General features: G+C 47.5%; 2 protein-coding genes across 3 annotated transcripts in view; one reads left to right on the plus strand and one right to left on the minus strand.

The window, feature by feature from the left end:
* P2RY14 (purinergic receptor P2Y14) overlaps positions 1-2,858 on the minus strand; it is a 44,875-nt gene extending 42,017 nt beyond the window's left edge. Inside the window, exon 1 of one of the 2 annotated variants that reach the window (XM_040428099.1) lies at positions 2,734-2,858. The gene's annotated coding sequence lies outside the window, so the exon portion shown is untranslated. The remainder of the gene's footprint in view (positions 1-2,733) is intronic. The other variant, XM_040428100.1, reaches the window with a different exon arrangement.
* Positions 1-25,369, plus strand: part of MED12L (mediator complex subunit 12L) — a 692,480-nt gene that overhangs the window by 236,543 nt on the left and 430,568 nt on the right. The gene's annotated exons all lie outside the window — the stretch shown is intronic.

Consider the following 25,369-nt stretch of genomic DNA (forward strand, 5'->3'; position numbering starts at 1 on the left):
GAAACGAAATGCACATGGATTAACTTCCGTTTTTTTTTTGCGGACCCATTGAAATGAATGGTTCTACAAAAAATAAAAACGGAACGGACATGGAAAGAAAATACGTTCGTGTGCATGAGCCCTTAGCAGGATTACAGGAAAACTACTTGATGCATCCTAGTTAGTTCTTAGGAGATATACAGTATTTTTTTTACCAACTTCCAGAATATACTGCCCTGCTAATGGCAGTGTTCTCCACACACTGTGAGGGATATTATTGGAGAATTGGAATGATCTCATTTTTAAGTGAATAATTCCAATAGGTGTTTCTTAGCAAATAGCTCTATATATACTAAATCCTGCAAGAAGCTGGTCATATTTTTTAATTTAATTTAAAAAAAAAAATGTTTTGAAAACACTTAAAATCGACTGAAAGAGTACCCCAGTGTTTTCTCTCACATATTATGGCAATCCAGCATTCATTATTGGCTGCATACTGCACAGCAGCCAGAGATGGAACTTGCAGCACTTAGACCCCAATGCAGAGTTTTTAATAGTGTCGGCCCCTTCCCAATTATCACAGCAAATAGAGCAGAGACACCATTTGTGCCCCCTCTGCTTCCAGGACCCAGGTGCCTCTGCTATGTCTGTACCTATGAAAGCTACTAATCAAGGACTCTCTTATGTACTTCAGAGGCACACTATTGGGGACCTTCTGCACCTATGGACTAAAGGACAGATGGACATTTTAAAAGGCTTGGCTGTACTCGGACACTGGTGCCATATTGCTAGAATATGCCATCAATGTCAGATAGGTGTAGGTCCCACCTCTGGGAACCATTCCTATTTCCAGAACGGGACCCTCAAAGTGAACAGAGAGCATCGGCGAATACACAGCCATCCTCTGTTCACTGCTATGGAAGTTCCGAAAATTACCAAGCACCGACATTGCAGTGAATCGAGTGGTGGCCGTGCGTGCACAGTGCCCTCTCCATTTACCAAAAGAAGCCAAGTGGGCTCTCTCAGCTATTTTCAGAACTCCCATAGAGATGAATAGACAGCACACCGTACACTTTGGGGGCCCCGTTCTGGAGATTGGAGCGGGTCCCAGCGGTTAGATCTGCACCTAACTGACACCGATGGCTTATCCTAGGAATATGCAAACAATGTCTGAGAAGAGCCAAACCCTTTAATAAAATTCAGTTAATTGAATTAAAGGGATTTTCCCACAATGAACATTAGAATTTCCCAAACTGATCCCGATTTTAGCTGCTGCTCTCGTTCTGGTGTAGAGTCAGCTGTGCACGGTCACTCTCCATTGAATTCTATGAGATATGGAGACAGACAGACACATTTTCCTTTCAGCCTAAGATGGTTTCTGTGTAATATTGTGGACCCATTAGCCCTTGAGACTGTAACCAGTTGCATGCATACCTACAGTATACCAGTCAAGACAAAATACCGCATGCTAACTTCCGCTTTGGTTTATCACGGTCATTTTCAGGATGTGGGGGCAGACTGCTTCTTATCTTTGTAAAACACTGTCCTGCATGCCTGCCCATGTTCAGGTTTTGATGTTTAAACCTTAAAGGGGTTGTACCACAAATAATATTCTACATTTTTCAAACTAGACCTGGATCTGAATACTTTTGTATTTGCATGTAATTAAACATTTAGTATAACCACTGAGCTATTCAATAAAATGTATCTGCATAGCGCCACCTGCTGTTTGTTCTTTTTCTTGTCCACCTCACTTTGGTGGTCGCACATACCCAGTTTAGATCTTCAGTTGTCACTAGTCATAGAAGTTGTGGCAATTACTGGGAGAGAGCTACAGCAGAAAGGACATGCCCCCCTGAGCTGCCAACTTGAAATAAATGTAGCAGAGCAACTAATGCAATAAATGGGGAGATCGTCCTGACCCATGACAGGTACAGGTCTGGTTCTAGCTTTGTTAGAAAGAGATTGTCCTGTACTGTGTGATCATCATTGTTTTACATCAATCATGGCATGACCCTTGAAGAAGCATTTGGCACACACGATGCATTATTTTGGTAATGCTGCTTGCTATTTTTACTATACTTTTCGCTAAACCCAAATGGGCAGCTGTTAGTGAATCTGATGCGTTAGTCTAGATTGTTCATTTTGGGGACAGTCCAAGCTTCTATATTTGCGGATTCACAGATTAACAGCGCCCTACGTACCTGGCTTTTAAATCAGGAAATGGGCTTTCAGGTCTAACCAGTTTACTGTGCTGTAGGCTTAGCTGGATGGTTCTAATTAGTTATTCTTGTGACATTTAGCTTGCTATTACTAGGAGCAATACATATTATCCGCACATCACCGAAATGAGGATGCCTGCTTTTCCCTCTCATCCAAAACTTGCTATAATTCTTCCTGCACCTCTTGTTTCCTTCTCGTCTTATTTTTAGTGCATTTTGACCCATTTATATTTTCTAGATTACACCACTAGGTGGCACACAGTTAATTGAAATTGTTCACATTTGCATCTTATTCGGAGTCTATGACTTAAATTCACCGGTTAAATAGTGTTTTTTCCTAAGAAACGGAAAACAGATGTATTGTGCTGATGTTTGACATAACGATTTAGAATCTAATTAACTAGTAGAAAAATCCGAGCAGCAAAAATTCCTGAAATGATCATGGATAGCTTTCCTGACATTTCTAACATCAGCTAGCAATTCTATAGAGCGACGATGAGCTGATAGATGAGAGAAAGGTAGAGGAGGTTACCTGTTCTAGCATGATGCTGTAAGGCACTGTGTCATCCTTTATGCTGAGGTTTTTGCCAACCCTTTCATGATCACAAGAAGGAAAGCTCAGCGCAGCAGTCCAGCCACAGGACTCCGACAGACTGAAGCCTGGGTCCTCCCCTTTTGCTGTTGTGACTACATTATACCAATCTACTTCCACAGCCCTGGTGTTTACCTACCAGTCCAATAAAAATCTTTTGTAGAGGATCCAATATCTGAAGTCGTGAGAACTCGGCTTGGCAATGAGCTACGATGGATGAAAATCAAGTTACATTTTTTTTATTTATTGGCCATGTATATACCTAGACTTACAGATGTAGCAGCTGGGTCTGGTTTTAACTCTTTGGGGCTTGTACGTTTGTGCATTTGGATAAGAGTTAAAGGGGTTGTCTCACTTCAGAAAGTGGCATTTATCATGTAGAGAAAGTTATGACTAGGCACTTACTAATGTATTCTGATTGTCCATGTTGCCTCCTTTGCTGGCTGGATTCATTTTTCTATCACATTATACACTGCTCGTATCCAGCAGTTATGACTAGAGATGAGCGAATTTCATAATTTATAATTTGTTCACACTTCGTTTGTTGGTAAAAGGTGAATTGCGTTATGGATTCCGTTACCAAGGGCCATAACGCGATTCCATGACGGAATGCATAACGGAATGCCTTTGGAGGCAAGAGTGGAGTCCTCCCCTGCATAACGGAAACGGGACGGATCCGTTATGCAGGCCATACATAGACTTCTATTATGATGGAATGAATAACGGAATGCCTCTAAAGGCATTCCGTTATGCATTCCGTCATAGAATTGCGTTATGGTCCGTGGTAACGGAATCCATAACGCAATTCACCTTTTGCCAACAAACGAAGCGTGAATGAATTTCATAAGGGGAAATTTGCTCATCTCTAGTTATGACTAGTGTCAAAGAAATTGAATTTGATCCAAATTTCAGGAAAACTTTAATTTGCTGCAAAGCCGAAATCCTCACGCTTCGTGGCAATGAATCAATTTTCTCTGAAACGGCGGTAAAAAGAAAACATACTCACATCATCCATTTGCAAAGAGGTCGTCATGGCCATCCTGATTGCAGAATTCATTGCAGTCATACAAAGAAATGCGCTTGAAGACGAAGAAATTATTTTCTGCCCTCAGTGTGTCATCCGTATTCCACCAACACTGGTTGGCTGAAAATGATTTCCCAGAGCATCTCGTAACAGCGATCCGTGAAAAAAATTGATCAAACACGGGTGGCACTCATGTTGTGTCCATGGTTTTCATGGACCCATAGACTATAATGAGTATGAGAGATCTGTAATCGCGGACCAAAACTGGGCATGATTCTGTGGTGTCTTCACTGACCTACGGTCCGATGTCTGAATACACACATTAATGACAGTACACGTCCATGATTCACAGATGTGTGAAAAAGGCCTTAGCAGGAAAGGAGGTGTGGCTTGATTGGAATGGGCGTGGCTTATAATGTGACAATTTGCACCTAAATTTTGGCCAAAAATCTGCAGCAAATTCAGCCAACTATTAGGTGTTATAAGCTTAGATTAGACAGTGTAACGATTACTAGATGTATCATCTACAAAAGAAAGATGAGCAGCACTCCAAGCCCCTTAGTGGGATAAATCCATATTCGATGTTCAAGTCACCTGATTGCATCCAGGGCAATACGATGCACCCGGAGAGGGGTACTGGCTCGGGATCCCAGTAGAAACAGCAATGTAGAGAAATTCACAGCACTCGTCCAATTCAGTCAGTGGCGTTTTATTTAGTAGTTAGGCAGCATACATAGCGACGTTTCGCCCCCCAGGTCTTTATGAAGCCATGAGACCTGAGGATAGAAACGTCGCTATTAGGGATGAGCGAACCCGAACTGTATAGTTCGGGTTCGTACCGAATTTTGGGGTGTCCGTGACACGGACCCGAACCCGAACATTTTCGTAAAAGTCCGGGTTCGGGTTCGGTGTTCGGCGCTTTCTTGGCGCTTTTTGAAAGGCTGCAAAGCAGCCAATCAACAAGCGTCATACTACTTGGCCCAAGAGGCCATCACAGCCATGCCTACTATTGGCATGGCTGTGATTGGCCAGTGCACCATGTGACCCAGCCTCTATTTAAGCTGGAGTCACGTAGCGCCGCACGTCACTCTGCTATGATCAGTATAGGGAGAGGTTGCAGCTGCGACGTTAGGGCGAGATTAGGCAGATTAACTCCTCCAAAAGACTTCATTCTGTGATCGATCTGCAGCTGTGGATCATTGAAGTGCTATTATTGACTTGCTCACTTTTTTGAGGCTGCCCAGAGCGTTTTTAGATCACTTTTTTTCTGGGGTGATCGGCGGCCATTTTGTGACTTGTGGTGCGCCAGCACGAGCTATCACCAAGTGTATTTAACCATCGATAGTGTGGTTATTTTGTGCTATATCCTACATCAGCTGCAGGCTGAGCCTGTGTCACCGAAGTGCATTTAACCATCAACAGTCTGGTTATTTTTTGGCCATATACTACATCAGCTGCAGGCTGAGCCTGTGTCACCCAAGTGCATTTAACCATCAACTGTCTGATTATTTTTTGGCCATATACTACATCAGCTGCAGGCTGAGCCTGTGTCACCCAAGTGTATTTAACCATCGATAGTGTGGTTATTTTGTGCTATATCCTACATCAGCTGCAGGCTGAGCCTGTGTCACCCAAGTGCATTTAACCATCAACAGTCTGGTTATTTTTTGGCCATATACTACATCAGCTGCAGGCTGAGCCTGTGTCACCCAAGTGCATTTAACCATCAACTGTCTGATTATTTTTTGGCCATATACTACATCAGCTGCAGGCTGAGCCTGTGTCACCCAAGTGTATTTAACCATCGATAGTGTGGTTATTTTGTGCTATATCCTACATCAGCTGCAGGCTGAGCCTGTGTCACCCAAGTGCATTTAACCATCAACAGTCTGATTATTTTTTGGCCATATACTACATCTGGTGCAGGCTGAGCCTGTGTCACCCAAGTGCATTTAACCATCAACAGTGTGGTTATTTTTTGGCCATATATTACATCAGGGGCAAGTTGAGCCTGTCACCCAGCGCCTAAAAAATAGACCTGACATTTCTATTCAACCAAATCTGTACTGTTTTAGCTGGTCAAGTTATTTGTATTGACCGTAAAAGCACACTTTTTTTCTGGGTTGAAAAAGCATTCCCAAATTTGCCATTCTCAAAATAACTAGTTTCTGGTATTTGAGGCCTACTTGAAATCTATCCCAAAAAGAAAATCTTACATTGAAGGTATTGATAGTGTCATTCAGAAAAACCTAAGACACACGCTAGCGTGCTGATAGAAGTGTGATTCTGTGATTAAACCTATACCTGTCACACAGCGCAAAAAAAAACAGGTCTCACATCTCTATTCAACCAAATCTGCACTGTTTTAGCTGGTCAAGTTATTTGTAGTGACCGTAAAAGCAGACTTTTTGTTCTGGGTTGAAAAAGCATTCCCAAATTTGCCATTCTCAAAATAACTAGTTTCTGGTATTTGAGGCCTACTTGAAATCTATCCCAAAAAGAAAATCTTACATTGAAGGTATTGATAGTGTCATTCAGAAAAACCTAAGACACACGCTAGCGTGCTGATAGAAGTGTGATTCTGTGATTAAACCTATACCTGTCACACAGCGCAAAAAAAAACAGGTCTCACATCTCTATTCAACCAAATCTGCACTGTTTTAGCTGGTCAAGTTATTTGTAGTGACCGTAAAAGCAGACTTTTTGTTCTGGGTTGAAAAAGCATTCCCAAATTTACCATTCTCAAAATAACTAGTTTCTGGTATTTGAGGCCTACTTGAAATCTATCCCAAAAAGAAAATCTTACATTGAAGGTATTGATAGTGTCATTCAGAAAAACCTAAGACACACGCTAGCGTGCTGATAGAAGTGTGATTCTGTGATTAAACCTATACCTGTCACACAGCGCAAAAAAAAACAGGTCTCACATCTCTATTCAACCAAATCTGCACTGTTTTAGCTGGTCAAGTTATTTGTAGTGACCGTAAAAGCAGACTTTTTGTTCTGGGTTGAAAAAGCATTCCCAAATTTGCCATTCTCAAAATAACTAGTTTCTGGTATTTGAGGCCTACTTGAAATCTATCCCAAAAAGAAAATCTTACATTGAAGGTATTGATAGTGTCATTCAGAAAAACCTAAGACACACGCTAGCGTGCTGATAGAAGTGTGATTCTGTGATTAAACCTATACCTGTCACACAGCGCAAAAAAAAACAGGTCTCACATCTCTATTCAACCAAATCTGCACTGTTTTAGCTGGTCAAGTTATTTGTAGTGACCGTAAAAGCACACTTTTTGTTCTGGGTTGAAAAAGCATTCCCAAATTTGCCATTCTCAAAATTGTGGTGAACGGGAACAATGAGGAAAACATCTAATAAGGGACGCGGACGTGGACATGGTCGTGGTGGTGTTAGTGGACCCTCTGGTGCTGGGAGAGGACGTGGCCGTTCTGCCACAGCCACACGTCCTAGTGAACCAACTACCTCAGGTCCCAGTAGCCAGCAGAATTTACAGCGATATTTGGTGGGGCCCAATGCCGTTTTAAGGATGGTAAGGCCTGAGCAGGTACAGGCATTAGTCAATTGGGTGGCCGACAGTGAATCCAGCACGTTCACATTATCTCCCACCCAGTCTTCTGCAGAAAGCGCACAGATGGCGCATGAAAACCAAGCCCATCGGTCTGTCACATCACCTCCATGCATATCAGGGAAACTGTCTGAGCCTCAAGTTATGCAGCAGTCTCTTATGCTGTTTGAAGACTCTGCTGCCAGGGTTTCCCAAGGCCATCCACCTAGCCCTTCCCCAGGGGTGGAAGAGATAGAATGCACTAACGCACAACCACTTATTTTTCCTGATGATGAGGACATGGGAATACCACCTCAGCACGTCTCTGATGATGACGAAACACAGGTGCCAACTGCTGCATCTTTCTGCAGTGTGCAGACTGAACAGGAGGTCAGGGATCAAGACTGGGTGGAAGACGATGCAGGGGACGATGAGGTCCTAGACCCCACATGGAATGAAGGTCGTGCCACTGACTTTCACAGTTCGGAGGAAGAGGCAGTGGTGAGACCGAGCCAACAGCGTAGCAAAAGAGGGAGCAGTGGGCAAAATCAGAACACCCGCCGCCAAGAGACTCCGCCTGCTACTGACCGCCGCCATCTGGGACCGAGCACCCCAAAGGCAGCTTCAAGGAGTTCCCTGGCATGGCACTTCTTCAAACAATGTGCTGACGACAAGACCCGAGTGGTTTGCACGCTGTGCCATCAGAGCCTGAAGCGAGGCATTAACGTTCTGAACCTTAGCACAACCTGCATGACCAGGCACCTGCATGCAAAGCATGAACTGCAGTGGAGTAAACACCTTAAAAACAAGGAAGTCACTCAGGCTCCCCCTGCTACCTCTTCTGCTGCTGCCGCCTCGGCCTCTTCTGCTGCTGCCGCCGCCTCGGCCTCTTCTGCTGGTGCAGCCGCCGCCTCGGCCTCTTTTGCTGCTGCAGCCGCCGCCTCGGCCTCTTCCTCCGCCTCTGGAGGAACGTTGGCACCTGCCGCCCAGCAAACATGGGATGTACCACCAACACCACCACCTGCGTCACCAAGCATCTCAACCATGTCACACGGCAGCGTTCAGCTCTCCATCTCACAAACATTTGAGAGAAAGCGTAAATTCCCACCTAGCCACCCTCGTTCCCTGGCCCTGAATGCCAGCATTTCTAAACTACTGGCCTATGAAATGCTGTCATTTAGGCTGGTGGACACACACAGCTTCAAACAGCTCATGTCACTTGCTGTCCCACAGTATGTTGTTCCCAGCCGCCACTACTTCTCCAAGAGAGCCGTGCCTTCCCTGCACAAACAAGTGTCCGATAAAATCAAGTGTGCACTGCGCAACGCCATCTGTGGCAAGGTCCACCTAACCACAGATACGTGGACCAGTAAGCACGGCCAGGGACGCTATATCTCCCTAACTGCACACTGGGTAAATGTAGTGGCGGCTGGGCCCCAGGCGGAAAGCTGTTTGGCGCACGTCCTTCCGCCGCCAAGGATCGCAGGGCAACATTCTTTGCCTCCTGTCTCCTCCTCCTCCTACTCAGCTTCCTCCTCCTCTTCTTCCACCTGCTCATCCAGTCAGCCACACACCTTCACCACCAACTTCAGCACAGCACGGGGTAAACGTCAGCAGGCCATTCTGAAACTCATATGTTTGGGGGACAGGCCCCACACCGCACAGGAGTTGTGGCGGGGTATAGAACAACAGACCGACGAGTGGTTGCTGCCGGTGAGCCTCAAGCCCGGCCTGGTGGTGTGCGATAATGGGCGAAATCTCGTTGCAGCTCTGGGACTAGCCGGTTTGACGCACATCCCTTGCCTGGCGCATGTGCTGAATTTGGTGGTGCAGAAGTTCATTCGCAACTACCCCGACATGTCAGAGCTGCTGCATAAAGTGCGGGCCGTCTGTTCGCGCTTCCGGCGTTCACACCCTGCCGCTGCTCGCCTGTCTGCGCTACAGCGTAACTTCGGCCTTCCCGCTCACCGCCTCATATGCGATGTGCCCACCAGGTGGAACTCCACCTTGCATATGCTGGACAGACTGTGCGAGCAGCAGCAGGCCATAGTGGAGTTTCAGCTGCAGCACGCACGGGTCAGTCGCACTGCGGATCAGACACACTTCACCACCAATGACTGGGCCTCCATGCGAGACCTGTGTGCCCTGTTGCGCTGTTTCGAGTACTCCACCAACATGGCCAGTGGCGATGACGCCGTTATCAGCGTTACAATACCACTTCTATGTCTCCTTGAGAAAACACTTAGGGCGATGATGGAAGAGGAGGTGGCCCAGGAGGAAGAGGAGGAAGAGGGGTCATTTTTAGCACTTTCAGGCCAGTCTCTTCGAAGTGACTCAGAGGGAGGTTTTTTGCAACACCAGAGGCCAGGTACAAATGTGGCCAGACAGGGCCCACTACTGGAGGACGAGGAGGATGAGGATGAAGCATGTTCACAGCGGGGTGGCACCCAAAGCAGCTCGGGCCCATCACTGGTGCGTGGCTGGGGGGAAACACAGGACGATGACGATACGCCTCCCACAGAGGACAGCTTGTCCTTACCTCTGGGCAGCCTGGCACACATGAGCGACTACATGCTGCAGTGCCTGTGCAACGACAGCAGAGTTGCCCACATTTTAACGTGTGCAGACTACTGGGTTGCCACCCTGCTGGATCCCCGGTACAAAGACAATGTGCCCACCTTACTTCCTACACTGGAGCGTGATAGGAAGATGCGCGAGTACAAGCGCACGTTGGTAGACGCGCTACTGAGAGCATTCCCAAATGTCACAGGGGAACCAGTGGAAGCCCAAGGCGAAGGAAGAGGAGGAGCAAGAGGTCGCCAACGCAGCTGTGTCACGCCCAGCTCCTCTGAGGGCAGGGTTAGCATGGCAGAGATGTGGAAAAGTTTTGTCAACACGCCACAGCTAAGTGCACCACCACCTGATACGGAACGTGTTAGCAGGAGGCAACATTTCACTAACATGGTGGAACAGTACCTGTGCACACCCCTCCACGTACTGACTGATGGTTCGGCCCCATTCAACTTCTGGGTCTCCAAATTGTCCACGTGGCCAGAGCTAGCCTTTTATGCCTTGGAGGTGCTGGCCTGCCCGGCGGCCAGTGTTTTGTCTGAACGTGTATTCAGCACGGCAGGGGGCGTCATTACAGACAAACGCAGCCGCCTGTCTACAGCCAATGTGGACAAGCTGACGTTCATAAAAATGAACCAGGCATGGATCCCACAGGACCTGTCCATCCCTTGTGCAGATTAGATATTAACTACCTCCCCTTAACAATATATTATTCTACTCCAGGGCACTTCCTCATTCAATACTATTTTTAATTTCATTTTACCATTATATTGCGGGGCAACCCAAAGTTGAATGAACCTCTCCTCTGTCTGGGTGCCGGGGCCTAAATGTGTGACAGTGGCCTGTTCCAGTGGTGGGTGACGTGAAGCCTGATTCTCTGCTATGACATGAATACAGATTCTGCGCTGACATAAGGCCAGATTCTCTGTTACGGGACCGCACTCCTCTGTCTGGGTGCCGGGGCCTAAATGTGTGACAGTGGCCTGTTCCAGTGGTGGGTGACGTGAAGCCTGATTCTCTGCTATGACATGAAGACAGATTCTGCGCTGACATAAGGCCAGATTCTCTGTTACGGGACCGCTCTCCTCTGTCTGGGTGCCGGGGCCTAAATGTGTGACAGTGGCCTGTTCCAGTGGTGGGTGACGTGAAGCCTGATTCTCTGCTATGACATGAATACAGATTCTGCGCTGACATAAGGCCAGATTCTCTGTTACGGGACCTCTCTCCTCTGCCTGGGTGCCTGGGCCTAAATGTGTGACAGTGGTCTGTTCCAGTGGTGGGTGACGTGAAGCCTGATTCTCTGCTATGACATGAAGACAGATTCTGCGCTGACATAAGGCCAGAGTCTCTGTTACGGGACCGCTCTCCTCTGTCTGGGTGCCGGGGCCTAAATGTGTGACAGTGGCCTGTTCCAGTGGTGGGTGACGTGAAGCCTGATTCTCTGCTATGACATGAATACAGATTCTGCGCTGACATAAGGCCAGATTCTCTGTTACGGGACCTCTCTCCTCTGCCTGGGTGCCTGGGCCTAAATGTGTGACAGTGGCCTGTTCCAGTGGTGGGTGACGTGAAGCCTGATTCTCTGCTATGACATTAAGACAGATTCTGCGCTGACATAAGGCCAGATTCTCTGTTACGGGACCTCTCTCCTCTGCCTGGGTGCCTGGGCCTAAATGTGTGACAGTGGCCTGTTCCAGTGGTGGGTGACGTGAAGCCTGATTCTCTGCTATGACATGAATACAGATTCTGCGCTGACATAAGGCCAGATTCTCTGTTACGGGACCTCTCTCCTCTGCCTGGGTGCCTGGGCCTAAATGTGTGACAGTGGCCTGTTCCAGTGGTGGGTGACGTGAAGCCTGATTCTCTGCTATGACATGAATACAGATTCTGCGCTGACATAAGGCCAGATTCTCTGTTATGGGACCTCTCTCCTCTGCCTGGGTGCCTGGGCCTAAATGTGTGACAGTGGCCTGTTCCAGTGGTGGGTGACGTGAAGCCTGATTCTCTGCTATGACATGAATACAGATTCTGCGCTGACATAAGGCCAGATTCTCTGTTACGGGACCTCTCTCCTCTGCCTGGGTGCCTGGGCCTAAATGTGTGACAGTGGCCTGTTCCAGTGGTGGGTGACGTGAAGCCTGATTCTCTGCTATGACATGAAGACAGATTCTGCGCTGACATAAGGCCAGATTCTCTGTTACGGGACCGCTCTCCTCTGTCTGGGTGCCGGGGCCTAAATGTGTGACAGTGGCCTGTTCCAGTGGTGGGTGACGTGAAGCCTGATTCTCTGCTATGACATGAAGACAGATTCTGCGCTGACATAAGGCCAGATTCTCTGTTACGGGACCTCTCCTCTGCCTGGGTGCCTGGGCCTAAATGTGTGACAGTGGCCTGTTCCAGTGGTGGGTGATGTGAAGCCTGATTCTCTGCTATGACATGAATACAGATTCTGCGCTGACATAAGGCCAGATTCTCTGTTACGGGACCTCTCTCCTCTGCCTGGGTGCCTGGGCCTAAATGTGTGACAGTGGCCTGTTCCAGTGGTGGGTGACGTGAAGCCTGATTCTCTGCTATGACATGAAGACAGATTCTGCGCTGACATAAGGCCAGATTCTCTGTTACGGGACCGCTCTCCTCTGTCTGGGTGCCGGGGCCTAAATGTGTGACAGTGGCCTGTTCCAGTGGTGGGTGATGTGAAGCCTGATTCTCTGCTATGACATGAATACAGATTCTGCGCTGACATAAGGCCAGATTCTCTGTTACGGGACCTCTCTCCTCTGCCTGGGTGCCTGGGCCTAAATGTGCGACAGTGGCCTCTTCCAGTGGTGGGTGACGTAAAGCCTGATTCTCTGCTATGACATGAAGACAGATTCTGCGCTGACATAAGGCCAGATTCTCTGTTACGGGACCGCTCTCCTCTGTCTGGGTGCCGGGGCCTAAATGTGTGACAGTGGCCTGTTCCAGTGGTGGGTGACGTGAAGCCTGATTCTCTGCTATGACATGAATACAGATTCTGCGCTGACATAAGGCCAGATTCTCTGTTACGGGACCTCTCTCCTCTGCCTGGGTGCCTGGGCCTTAATGTGTGACAGTGGCCTGTTCCAGTGGTGGGTGACGTGAAGCCTGATTCTCTGCTATGACATGAAGACAGATTCTGCGCTGACATAAGGCCAGATTCTCTGTTACGGGACCTCTCTCCTCTGCCTGGGTGCCTGGGCCTAAATGTGTGACAGTGGCCTGTTCCAGTGGTGGGTGACGTGAAGCCTGATTCTCTGCTATGACATGAAGACAGATTCTGCGCTGACATAAGGCCAGATTCTCTGTTACGGGACCTCTCCTCTGCCTGGGTGCCTGGGCCTAAATGTGTGACAGTGGCCGGTTCCAGTGGTGGGTGACGTAAAGCCTGATTCTCTGCTATGACATGAAGACTGATTCTGCGCTGACATGAAGCCAGATTCTCTGCTATGGCATGAAGAGACTGATTCTCTGCTGACATGAAGCCAGATTCTTTGCTATGGCATGAAGAGACTGATTCTCTGCTGACGTGAAGCCAGATTCTCTGCTATGGGACCTCTGTCCAATTGATATTGGTTCATTTTTATTTTTTTAATTTTAATTTTAATTCATTTCCCTATCCACATTTGTTTGCAGGGGATTTACCTACATGTTGCTGCCTTTTGCAGCCCTCTAGCTCTTTCCTGGGCTGTTTTACAGCCTTTTTAGTGCCCAAAAGTTCGGGTCCCCATTGACTTCAATGGGGTTCGGGTTCGGGATCCGAACCCGAACATTTCCGGGAAGTTCGGCCGAACTTCTCGAACCCGAACATCCAGGTGTTCGCTCAACTCTAGTCGCTATGTATGCTGCCAAACTACTAAATAAAACACCACTGACTGAATTGGACGAGTGCTGCGGATTTCTCTACATTAGAGATTTATCATCTGGCATCAGACATTGTGATAAATATGATGCATTTTTAGGACCCCCAGACACATTAAACTAGTCTTGGCTGAACCTGTCAATTTTGTTGGGAGCAGACAACAATCTAATGTGTATGGAGGCCTCCTAACTCTCCCCTGCAAGATGATGTCAGAGAAGAGAGAGATCTAGGACCTTCAGGTGTCCAATCCTTTTCTTCTGCTGGAAGATAAGTTGATGCCAGGGGTGTTGGGCAGCGACTTTCTCCTCTCTGCCCATTGAAAACTCATGCATGCTCAGCCAAGCCCAGCAGATATGAGGGAGTTGGGAGAAATTGCAGTCCACCAAATAAGCTTGGCACCTTTTGAAGATGTATAAGCTTCTTTAGACTGTCTAGGGTAGGGATGGGCAAACTGCGGCTCTCCAGCTGTTGAAAAACTACAACTCCCAGTATGCATACAGCTATCAGCCTACAGCAGGGCATGATGGGATTTGTAGTTTTACAACAGCTGTAGAGCCGCCGTTTGCCCATCACTGGTCTAGGGCAATGATTAGGAACTAATTGGGTAATTTATCAAACTAGTGTAAAGTAGAACAGGCTTTGTTGCCCATAGCAACCAATCAGATTCCACCTTTTATTTTCCAAAGGAGCTGTCCAAAATGAAAGGTGCAATCAGATTGGTTGCTATGGGCAACAAAGCCAGTTCTACTTTACGCCAGTTTGATAAATGACCCCATAACTGTTTATTCCTGATCATTGCCTGCTCGTTCAGGTGTTTTTACGTGCAGCAATCATTTAGACCTGTCTGCATTGGGATGGAACGATTGCTGCTGCGATTGTTCATCCAAGTACAGGTTCATTGTTTGTCGGCAGCACATCTCTGTTTACACAGGAAGATGTGCTACCTACAAATGAGGTTTTAGTGCCGCACTAGGTTATCACCTGGCAAATGAAGGAACAAACGTTTGCTCATTATTTGGGTGATTGACTTTACACTGAGCAATTATCGGGATCAAGCATTCATATGAACGTTTGTTCCTGGTAATTTTTCACTGTGTGGGGGGGGCCTTAGGTTAGACAGGATTAGTAAATCTGCCCCATTGTGTGTAAAGGCAGTTTGGACTATATAGCATTCTGCTAGTGCACTGATCACAGTAACAGCTTGGCCATATTACTATAATAGGGAACTGAAATTGATTACTTCAGGATTACTCCAGTTTCATAAATAACACTAAACACGTCTTCATCTAAGCACTGTGCCACTGAATGTCAATGGACTTGTTACCCCAATTGGGGAACTCCACAATATTGTAATAATATAGCTATTTCCCAGTGTCACAGGGGTCGTTTCTTCCCTCTCTATCTCCAATATGTATATTACTGACAATGGTGTCAAGAAGTCTTATGTGTACAGGGCAAAGCGATGGAAGATGTAAAGTACAAGTCAAGGCTGAATAAGAGGATTTGTTGGGGGAAGGGGGGTAAATTTCAATTGCAAGATGAATTGGTTGAGGAAAAATATGTTTTCCTATTTCGGCCATTTTTGTCATCTGCTCAAAAAAATAAAAAAACATATTTGGGTAGTCTAAGAAATTATATTCATCTTTAAAGTACAGTAGTCCAAAACAGGAGATTTTGTCCTGGATACAGATCTATTAGTGGTAACATGAATCCATGCACTAGGACAGGGATGGGCAAACTGCGGCTCTCCAGCTGTTGTAAAACTACAACTCCCAGTATGCCCAGTCTGCCTACAGCTATCAGCCTACAGCAGTCCTTTCAACTGTTAGGGAGCTATTGGTCCGTGAAAATGGAAAAAATACAACGCGGAACATTTTCCTCATCCATTATTTACTATCCATAAAAAAACAGCTGTGGGAATAACCCCATAGACTACCATTGTTCTTAAAATGGACGTGTGATGGCCATTAAAAAAGGGGACTATTTTTAGGGGACTATCTGTTTCTTAGAAAGTCATCATTGGAAAAAACGGCAGTTAAAAATTGACCATTTTGCCATTTTTAACAGATTTTTATTTCACCGTTATGTGACCTTCAAAAATAGGATGGACCCCATTGAAATCAATGGGACTGTTTTTAACAGCCACTTAGACAAGAGTGCACCAGTTTAACGACTGCTAAAAATGGGTATACTAGTGAAAAATGTCCTTTCAAGGGTTAAAATAACAAAATTATAATACTCACATTATCCACTTCCACGGCTTGGGACACTCACACACTCAGGCCTCTTGCACACGGGAATGTGTGCCCCGTGGTCGTGCTGCGGGCCGCAATGCACGAGCACAGTCTGTGGGGCAGCCGCAGCAGATCGCGGACCCATTCACTTGAATGGGTCCGCGATCTGACCGTTCCGCAAAAAGATAGGACATGTTCTATCTTTTTGCGGAACGGAAGTACGGGACGAAACCCCACGGAAGCACTCCGTAGTGCTTCCGTAGGGTTCAGTTCCGTGCTTCCGTTCCGCACCATTCCGCATCTCCGGATTTGAGGCCTTACTCCTTACAGGATGCAGATGGACCTAACGCTCTGTACAAGTGGTTGAGGTGAGTATTATTTTTCCCAACATAAAAAAATGCTAGACATTATTAACCCCTTAAGGACTGGACATATTTTCATTTTTGCATTTTTTATTTTTACTCCCCACATTCTAATAGCCATCATTTTTTAATTTTCCTTTCATTAAGGCCTCATGCACACGACCGTTGTGTGCATCCACGGCCGTTGTTCCGTTTTTTTTCACGGACCCATTGACTTTCAATGGGTCCGTAGAAAAATCGGAAAATGCACCGTTTTGCAGCCGCATCCGTGATCCCTGTTTCCTGTCCGTCAAAAAAATGTCCAAAAAAACACGGATGCACACAAGATTGCCATCCGCGTCCGTCATCCTTGTCCGTAGGCTACTTTCACACAGACTGATCCGCTGATCCGTCTGCATAAAAGCTTTTTAGATCTGATTTTTCACTTCGTGAAAACTCAGATCCGACAGTATATTCTAACACAGAGGCGTTCCCATGGTGATGGGGACACTTCAGGTTAGAATATACTAAAAGAACTGTGTACATGACTGCCCCCTGCTGCCTGGCAGGTGCTGCCAGGCAGCAGTGGGCAGACCCCCCCTCCCTCCCCCCCTGTATTTAACTCATTGGTGGTCAGTGCGGCCGCCCCCCCCTCCCTCCCTCCCTTGTATTTAACACATTGGTGGCCAGTGCGGCCCCCCTCCCCCCCTCCCTTGTATTTAACACATTGGTGGCCAGTGCGGCCGGCCCCCCTCCCTTGTATTTAACACATTGGTGGCCAGTGCGGCTGGCCCCTCCCTCCCTCCCTCCCTTGCATTTAACACATTGGTGGCCAGTGCGGCTGGCCCCCCCTCCCTCCCTTGTATTTAACACATTGGTGGCCAGTGCGGCCGGCCCCCGCTCCCTCCCTTGTATTTAACACATTGGTGGCCAGTGCGGCCGCCCCCCCTCCCTCCCTCCCTTGTATTTAACACATTGGTGGCCAGTGCGGCCGCCCCAATGCAGTAGCGTCTTGGCTGCCATGGTAACCGATCTGAGCCCCAGCGATTAAACTGGGACTCCGATCGGAACTCTCCGCTGCCACCAATGATGGGGGGTCGGTCATTTTAATTAGGGGGGGGAGGGAGGGGGGGCCAGCCGCACTGGCCACCAATGTGTTAAATACAAGGGAGGGAGGGGGGGCCGGCCGCACTGGCCACCAATGTGTTAAATACAAGGGAGGGAGGGGGGCCGGCCGCACTGGCCACCAATGTGTTAAATACAAGGGAGGGAGGGGGGGCCAGCCGCACTGGACACCAATGTGTTAAATACAAGGGAGGCAGGGGGGGCGGTCGCAATGGCCACCAATGTGTTAAATACAAGGGAGGGAGGGAGGGGGGAAGGGCCGGCCGCACTTGCCACCAATGTGTTAAATACAAGGGAGGGAGGGGGGCCGGCCGCACTGGCCACCAATGTGTTAAATACAAGGGAGGGAGGGGGGGCGGCCGCACTTGCGGATGCGATGCGTTTTTCACGCAGCCTCATTCACTTCTATGGGTCCAGGGCTGCGTTAAAATAGAATATAGAACATGCTGCGTTTTCACACAACGCAGAACTGATGCGTGAAAAAAAACGCTCATGTACACAGACCCATTGAAATGAATGGGTCAGGATTCAGCGTGGGTGCTATGCGTTCACGTCACGAATTGCACCCGTACGGAAAACCCTCCAAAGGAACAGGCAGTGACAAAATTTGGTTGTAATTGGCATAAGTAGCAGCAGAAGAAGAGGGGGGTGGTAGTAGCCACAGCAACAGGTAATGTTCTGACCAACAATTCAGCTGTACTGGGATGGTTGACTCACTCTTCAACACCATCTCAAGTGACGACAGATACACACAGCCATAGACTCAGGTTGGTTCCTCTGTGATCTCACCTGTTCTGAACCTGCCTCATGCTTTTTCTGCTCCTTCTGCTCCGTAGCAGTGAATGTGTTCAAAAAAGGAGCCACAGACAGGCATCATGCAATGGTGGAAGGAAAATTTAATACTCTGCATTGTAGGAATTTTTCACAAAGTCACTGGGGGACAGGACGTTAGCGTGACGCTTTGCAAGATGTGTGGGCAGAAGGTGAGGTGAGGCTAGGGTGCTAATATTGGCACGACGGCACGAGCATCACCATAAAGTGTTGTAGGAAAACTGTGCCACTCATTAAGTCTTACAGCCTGATGCAGCAACCTCTGCATCTCCCACCAGCCCGCACCCCCTCTCATGCAGTCAGGGCTCTACAATGTTACCAGAAGGAAGCTGTCGTTCCTTCCCATTGACTTTAATTTTGTCTATTGATCCTGATGCTCCTCCTCCTCCTTGTCACTTGTTTCGACAGCAATCCATCACCGAGGCGATTGCAAAAAGAAAACAGCATGTGTGCACTCATCCAATAGCGCAGAAGCTGAACCTGCACCTGGCCAAGTATCTGGTGCTATAGTCCCTCCCTTTCCATGTAGTTGACTCTGCACATTTCAGAGAACGGATGGCTTGTGCCAACCCAAGGTGGAGAGTCCCAATCTGACATTACTTTTACAAAAAAGCTTTACCAGCCCTGAACACGTACTTTGAGTAGAAGGTGGGCCATTCCTTGAGCCTCTTGGGGTCAGGTAGAGTTCACGCCAGCACTGACGTATGGAATTGCAACTATGGTCAAGGATAATATATGTCGTTCGCAGCCCACTGGGTAAATGTGGTTTTGGGCCAGGCACACCAGCAACTTGGCCAGGTGATGGCAATAGTTAGAGAATCTAAATTGGGCCCCCATGCCCCATTCATAGCCCCTCCCACTACCCGTTACTGGCCAGCAGTGTACTGATATGAGGTATAAATTACAGCTTGTACCTCACATATCAGCACACTGCTGTATATACTATATGTACATGAGGTATTAGTGGTTGTAACTGTCTGCAGTAATATATATATATATATATATATATATATATAAAAAATCTGCAGAACTCCTCTGTAGAAAGGTGAAAAAATGTGCCTTTATTCACACATGTCACAGCAGCGACGATTCGGTCCCCTGTCGGAACCTTTTTTGAGCCAAAAAGGTTCAGAGGGGGGACCGAAACATTGCTGCTGTGACATGTGTGAATAAAGGCACATTTTTTCACATTTCTACAGAGGAGTGCTGTCGATTTTTCTTTGAATATTGTATACCCATGATCAAGGGTTGATGCTGGCACCCGTATTACAAATTGAGAGGAGTGCTGCCCTATTTTGGAATGATTATATATATACTGTATATATATATATATATATATATACACATACACATAGAGTTGGGAAAATAAGTGTCACAGTACACTTCACTGTGACAGTTGTGTATGTGTAGGCGGGCTGCATGCCCTCTCGCGTACTGGCTGCAGGCTGACACCTGTGTATGCTGGTTGCGTGAGACTGCATGCTGGCTGCGGTGTAGTGTGTGAACTGTGTGCTGTTTGTCTCTGTGATACGGGTTGTTTTGCTCTGGTGTACTGGCTGCAGTGGACTTCGTGTATGCTGGTTGCCAGGGGCAACATCCTGTGCTGCAGCCTGTGTGTTTTGTGGTTCTGTGCTCCTGTTCTGATGCGGTTAACTTCCCCTGATCTGTGCCTGGGTGTGGCTTATCTGGTGCTCTCGTTATCCAGCTATATCCATCTGTGAGCTGTGGGACAGGAGGTCAGTCTCTTGTGTATTGCTGGGTGTAGCACCTCGCTGCTCGCCCAGGAGGTCAGTCTATCTTCTGTCTTGTCTTGCTAGGTGTAGCCCCTTGCTGCTGACCCAGGTTTTTTTTACCATCTACCCTTCTGTGTGGTGTCACCTGGTTTTGCATTGGTGTTTGTTGCTGCTTTGTCTGATGTTGTTGGTATCTGTTCTGTGATGGTGTTTGAGGTTATGTCCTTGTCTGATCTGTACCTGTCCTGTATGATGTTATGTTATCCTTGTCTGTTCCTTGTTTCGCCTAGCAGTGCGCAACTGCATCTGATAGCCTGGCAGTGCTAAACTGCTTCTGATTGGATACTGTCCATTGTCCTGCCTGGCAGTGCCTTTGTCTGTTCATGTCTGCCTTTTGTGCCTTTTTGCATTTGTTCCTTTCCCGTGTACGTCCTGCCTTCATGAGAGGGTCCTTGGCTTCCCCGGAAGGGGAATCTCTAGACTGTGTGAATCTCTAGTCTGTGTGCAGCTCTGCCTGAGACTGCCATGCTTCCATTCCACTTGGGGTCCAGGCATCTGCTTCTGTGCTGGTTCCCATTCATCTTGTTGTCTGTTCCATGTCCTGTTTTTGTATGGGTTCCAGTTCTGTTGCTGTCTGTTCCGCTGATGCTTGCACCTGTGTGGTTCTCCGCAGGTAGGGGCCAAGTGTATCGGGACCTTCCTGGAGGTGCGACCAGTGAGCCCTCGGCCCAGTTCATCCCCACCACCAGGGGCTCTATGAAGAATGGGGCTGGCTCTCCGCTCTCTGGGTTTTGCCTCTGGTCTGCTGGTGCACTTGGTTCTGTGGTAGTGTTACCACTATTCCCTACCTGCCTACTGTCATGTGCTTTTATTTCACTTGTAATAAAGTTCTCTGTGGGTCCTTGGTCTGTTTTGCCTGTGTCCTGTTTGCTTGACATCCCGGAGGTCTGCCTTGGGCCTACGGCACGTGACAATAAGTATTTGATAAAGTTTTCCCACCTACAAAAAAATGGAGAGGTCTGTAATTTTTATTGTGGGTACACTTCAACTGTGAGAGACAGAATCTAAAAATGTTTTAAATAATTAATTTGCATTTTATTGCATGAAATAAGTATCTGATTATCTATTAACCAGCAAGAATTCTGGCTCTCGCAGACCTGTTAGTTTTTCTTTAAGAAGCCCTCCTACTCTGCACTCCTTAGGCTACTTTCACACTAGCGTTCGGGTGTCCGCTCGTGCGCTCCGTTTGAAGGGGCTCACGAGCGGCCCCGAACGCATCCGTCTGGCCCCAATGCATTCTCAGTGGAGGCGGATCCACTGAGAATGCATCCGCCTGCCAGCGCTCAGCCTCCGCTCCGCTCAGTGAGCGGACACCTGAACGCTGCTTGCAGCGTTCGGGTGTCCGCCTGGCCGTGCGGAGGCGAACGGATCCGTCCACACTTACAATGGAAGTCAATGGGGACGGATCCGCTTGAAGATGACACTATATGGCTCAATCTTCAAGCGGATCCGTTCCCCATTGACTTTCAATGTAAAGTCTGAACGGATCCGCTCAGGCTACTTTCTGACTTAGAAAATTTTCTAAGTAATAATGCAGACGGATCCGTTCTGAACGGATGCAAACGTCTGCATTATCGGAGCGGATCCGTCTGATGAAACATCAGACGGATCCGCTCCGAACGCTAGTGTGAAAGTAGCCTTACCTGTATTAATTGCACCTGTTTGAACTCGTTACCTGTATAAAAGACACTTGTCCACACACTCAATCAATCACACTCCAACCTCTCCACCATGGCCAAGACCAAAGAGCTATCTGAGGACACCAGGGACAAAATTGTAGACCTGCACAAGGCTGGGATGGGCTACAGGACAAAAAAAAAAAAAAAAAAAAAATATATATATATATATATATATATATATATATATATACAGTACAGACCAAAAGTTTGGACACACCTTCTCATTCAAAGAGTTTTCTTTATTTTCATGACTATGAAGGTATCAAAACTATGAATTAACACATGTGGAATTATATACATAACAAACAAGTGTTTAACAACTGAAAATATGTCATATTCTAGGTTCTTCAAAGTAGCCACCTTTTGCTTTGATTACTGCTTTGCACACTCTTGGCATTCTCTTGATGAGCTTCAAGAGGTAGTCCCCTGAAATGGTTTTCACTTCACAGGTGTGCCCTGTAAGGTTTAATAAGTGGGATTTCTTGCCTTATAAATGGGGTTGGGACCATCAGTTGCGTTGAGGAGAAGTCAGGTGGATACACAGCTGATAGTCCTACTGAATCAAATTTATCAAAACTTTCCTCATCTCTAACAGCGATACCAAACTTGTATAGCTTTTATTTTGTTTTATTACTGACAGCTATAACTTTGATATTTCGATCTAGAGAGATATATGAGGGCTTGTTTTTTTGTGAGACGAACCCGGGCAACCTCTTTAATGTTTGAATGTTCACACATGGCAGATTGGCTGCAAAAACTTCCACGACTGTCCTAGTGATTTGAATCTTGCATAAGTTTCAGAAACCACGCCATTCACATGTATGAGACTGATTTTCAGTCACAGAAATTTCTGCACCAAATATGCTATGTGTGAACACGTGCTTGTAATAAGGACTGTCATATTTCATGCATCCAGTGATTAGATTTTCTTTACCTAAATTTAATGTAAAAAAACTAGAATTGGTATCCCTAGCTTTAGATAACTAATATCAAACCATGGCTGCTGGCACCATAATACCAATCCATTCCAGTCTCAAATGAGACCGACTTATTCCAGGGGATGAACTGCATAATAACCACAGTTTCTTCAATGAGGTGGTCGAGTGGCATGTCCCTGGCAGCCAAGCTCAGATGACTATGGCGTACATGGCCATCTCTTCCTGTAGCCACCATCTATATGTGTCACCGCCCCCTAGGTTTGCGGGTAGGAGTGCATCTTGTGGATGTGCCATTATTATCTGAAGTGGGAGAGCTGGGAAGAGTTTTATCTGTGTGTAGATTTCTAACGCATTGACTCTAACACTTACAAATAATAAAATATTTAATAGCAGGTGCTAGACATTAAGATTACACTGAAAAGGTTATCTGAGAATAATGAATGCAACTTATGTGTCTCGCTTAAGGCTACATGCACACGAACATTGTGTGTTTTGCGGTCCGCAAATTGCGGATCCGCAAAACGTTGATTGGCGTCCGTGTTCGTTGCGGAACGGCACGGACAGCCTTTAATATACTTGCCTATTCTTGTCTGCAAAACGGACAAGAATAGGACAGGTTATATTCTCTTTGCGGACCACGGAACGAAGCAACGGATGCGGACAGCACTCAGAGTGCTGTCCGCATCTTTTGCAGCCCCATTGAAGTGAATGTGTCCGCATCCAAGCCGCATAATCCGCAGCTCGGATGTGGACCAAAACAGCGGTCGTGTGCATGAGGCCTTAGTCTAGTCCACACTATTATTCTTCTCTATTTCTTTTTAGACTGTATAGTTTTGTTCTTATTAAGGCCTCATGCACACGACCGTTGTGTGCACCCGTGGCCGTTGTGCCGTTTTCCGTTTTTTTTCGCGGACCTATAGACTTTCAATGGGTCCGTGTAAAAATCGGAAAATGCACCGTTTTGCAGCCGCATCCGTGATCCGTGTTTCCTGGCCGTGAAAAAAATATGACCTGTCCTATTTTTTTCACGGCCAACGGTTCACGGACCCATTCAAGTCAATGGGTCCGTGAAAGAACACGGATGCACACAAGATTGGCATCCGTGTCCGTGATCCGTGGCCGTAGGTTAGTTTTTATACAGACGGATCCGAAGATCCGTCTGCATAAAGCTTTTTCAAAGCTGAGTTTTCACTTCGTGAAAACTCAGAACCGACAGTATATTCTAACACAGAAGCGTTCCCATGGTGATGGGGACGCTTCTAGTTAGAATACACTACAAACTGTGTACAAGACTGCCCCCTGCTGCCTGGCAGCACCCGATCTCTTACAGGGGGCCGTGATCAGCACAATTAACCCCTTCAGGTGCGGCACCTGAAAGGGTTAATTGTACTATCATATCCCCCTGTAAGAGATCAGGGCTGCCAGGCAGCAGGGGGCAGACCCCCCCCCCTCCCCAGTTTGAATATCATTGGTGGCCAGTGCGGCCCCCCCCCCCTCCCTCTATTGTAATAATTCGTTGGTGGCACAGTGTGCGCCCCCCCCCCTTCCTCCCTCTATTGTAATAAATCGTTGGTGGCACAGTGTGCGCCCCCCATTGCCCCCCCCCCCTCTATAGCATTAACAACGTTGGTGGCCAGTGGGAAGCCTCCCATCTCCCCCCCCCCCTCCCCCCCATCATCATTGGTGGCAGCGGAGTTCTGATCGGAGTCCCAGTTTAATCGCTGGGGCTCCGATCGGTAACCATGGCAACCAGGACGCTACTACAGTCCTCGTTGCCATGGTTACTTAGCAATAGTACAATAGTAGAAGATTAATACTTACCTGCTGCTGCGATGTTCGTGTCCGGCCGGGAGCTCCACCTACTGGTAAGTGACAGCCTCAGGTCTGTGCGGCGCATTGCTAAATGAACCGTCACTTACCAGTAGGAGGAGCTCCCGGCCGGACACGAACATCACAGCTCCCAGGTAAGTATGAATCTTGTACTATTGCTAGTAACCCGCTGCCACCAATGATCGGGGGGGGGGGGGGCGCAAGATGGGAGGCCGCACACTGGCCACCAATGTTGTTAATGCTATAGAGGGAGGGGGGCCAATGATTGCCACCAACAATTTATTACAATAGAGGGAGGAAGGGGGGGGGGGGGGCGCACACTGTGCCACCAACGAATTATTACAATAGAGGGAGGAAGGGGGGGGGGAGGCGGGGGGGGCACACTGTGCCACCAACGAATTATTACAATAGAGGGAGGAAGGGGGGGGCGCACACTGTGCCACCAACGATTTATTACAATGGAGGAAGGGGGGGGGGGGGGGCCGCACTGGCCACCAATGATATTCAAACTGGGGAGGGGGGGGGGTCTGCCCCCTGCTGCCTGGCAGCCCTGATCTCTTACAGGGGGATATGATAGTACAATTAACCCCTTCAGGTGCGGCACCTGAGGGGTTAATTGTGCTGATCACGGCCCCCTGTAAGAGATCGGATGGCAGTCATGTACACAGTTTGTAGTATATTCTAACTAGAAGCGTCCCCATCACCATGGGAACGCCTCTGTGTTAGAATATACTGTCGGAAATGAGGTTTCACGATCTAACTCATATCCG

The sequence above is a fragment of the Bufo bufo genome, chromosome 4 (genome assembly GCF_905171765.1).
Source record: "Bufo bufo chromosome 4, aBufBuf1.1, whole genome shotgun sequence".
NCBI classification, from domain to species: domain Eukaryota; kingdom Metazoa; phylum Chordata; class Amphibia; order Anura; family Bufonidae; genus Bufo; species Bufo bufo.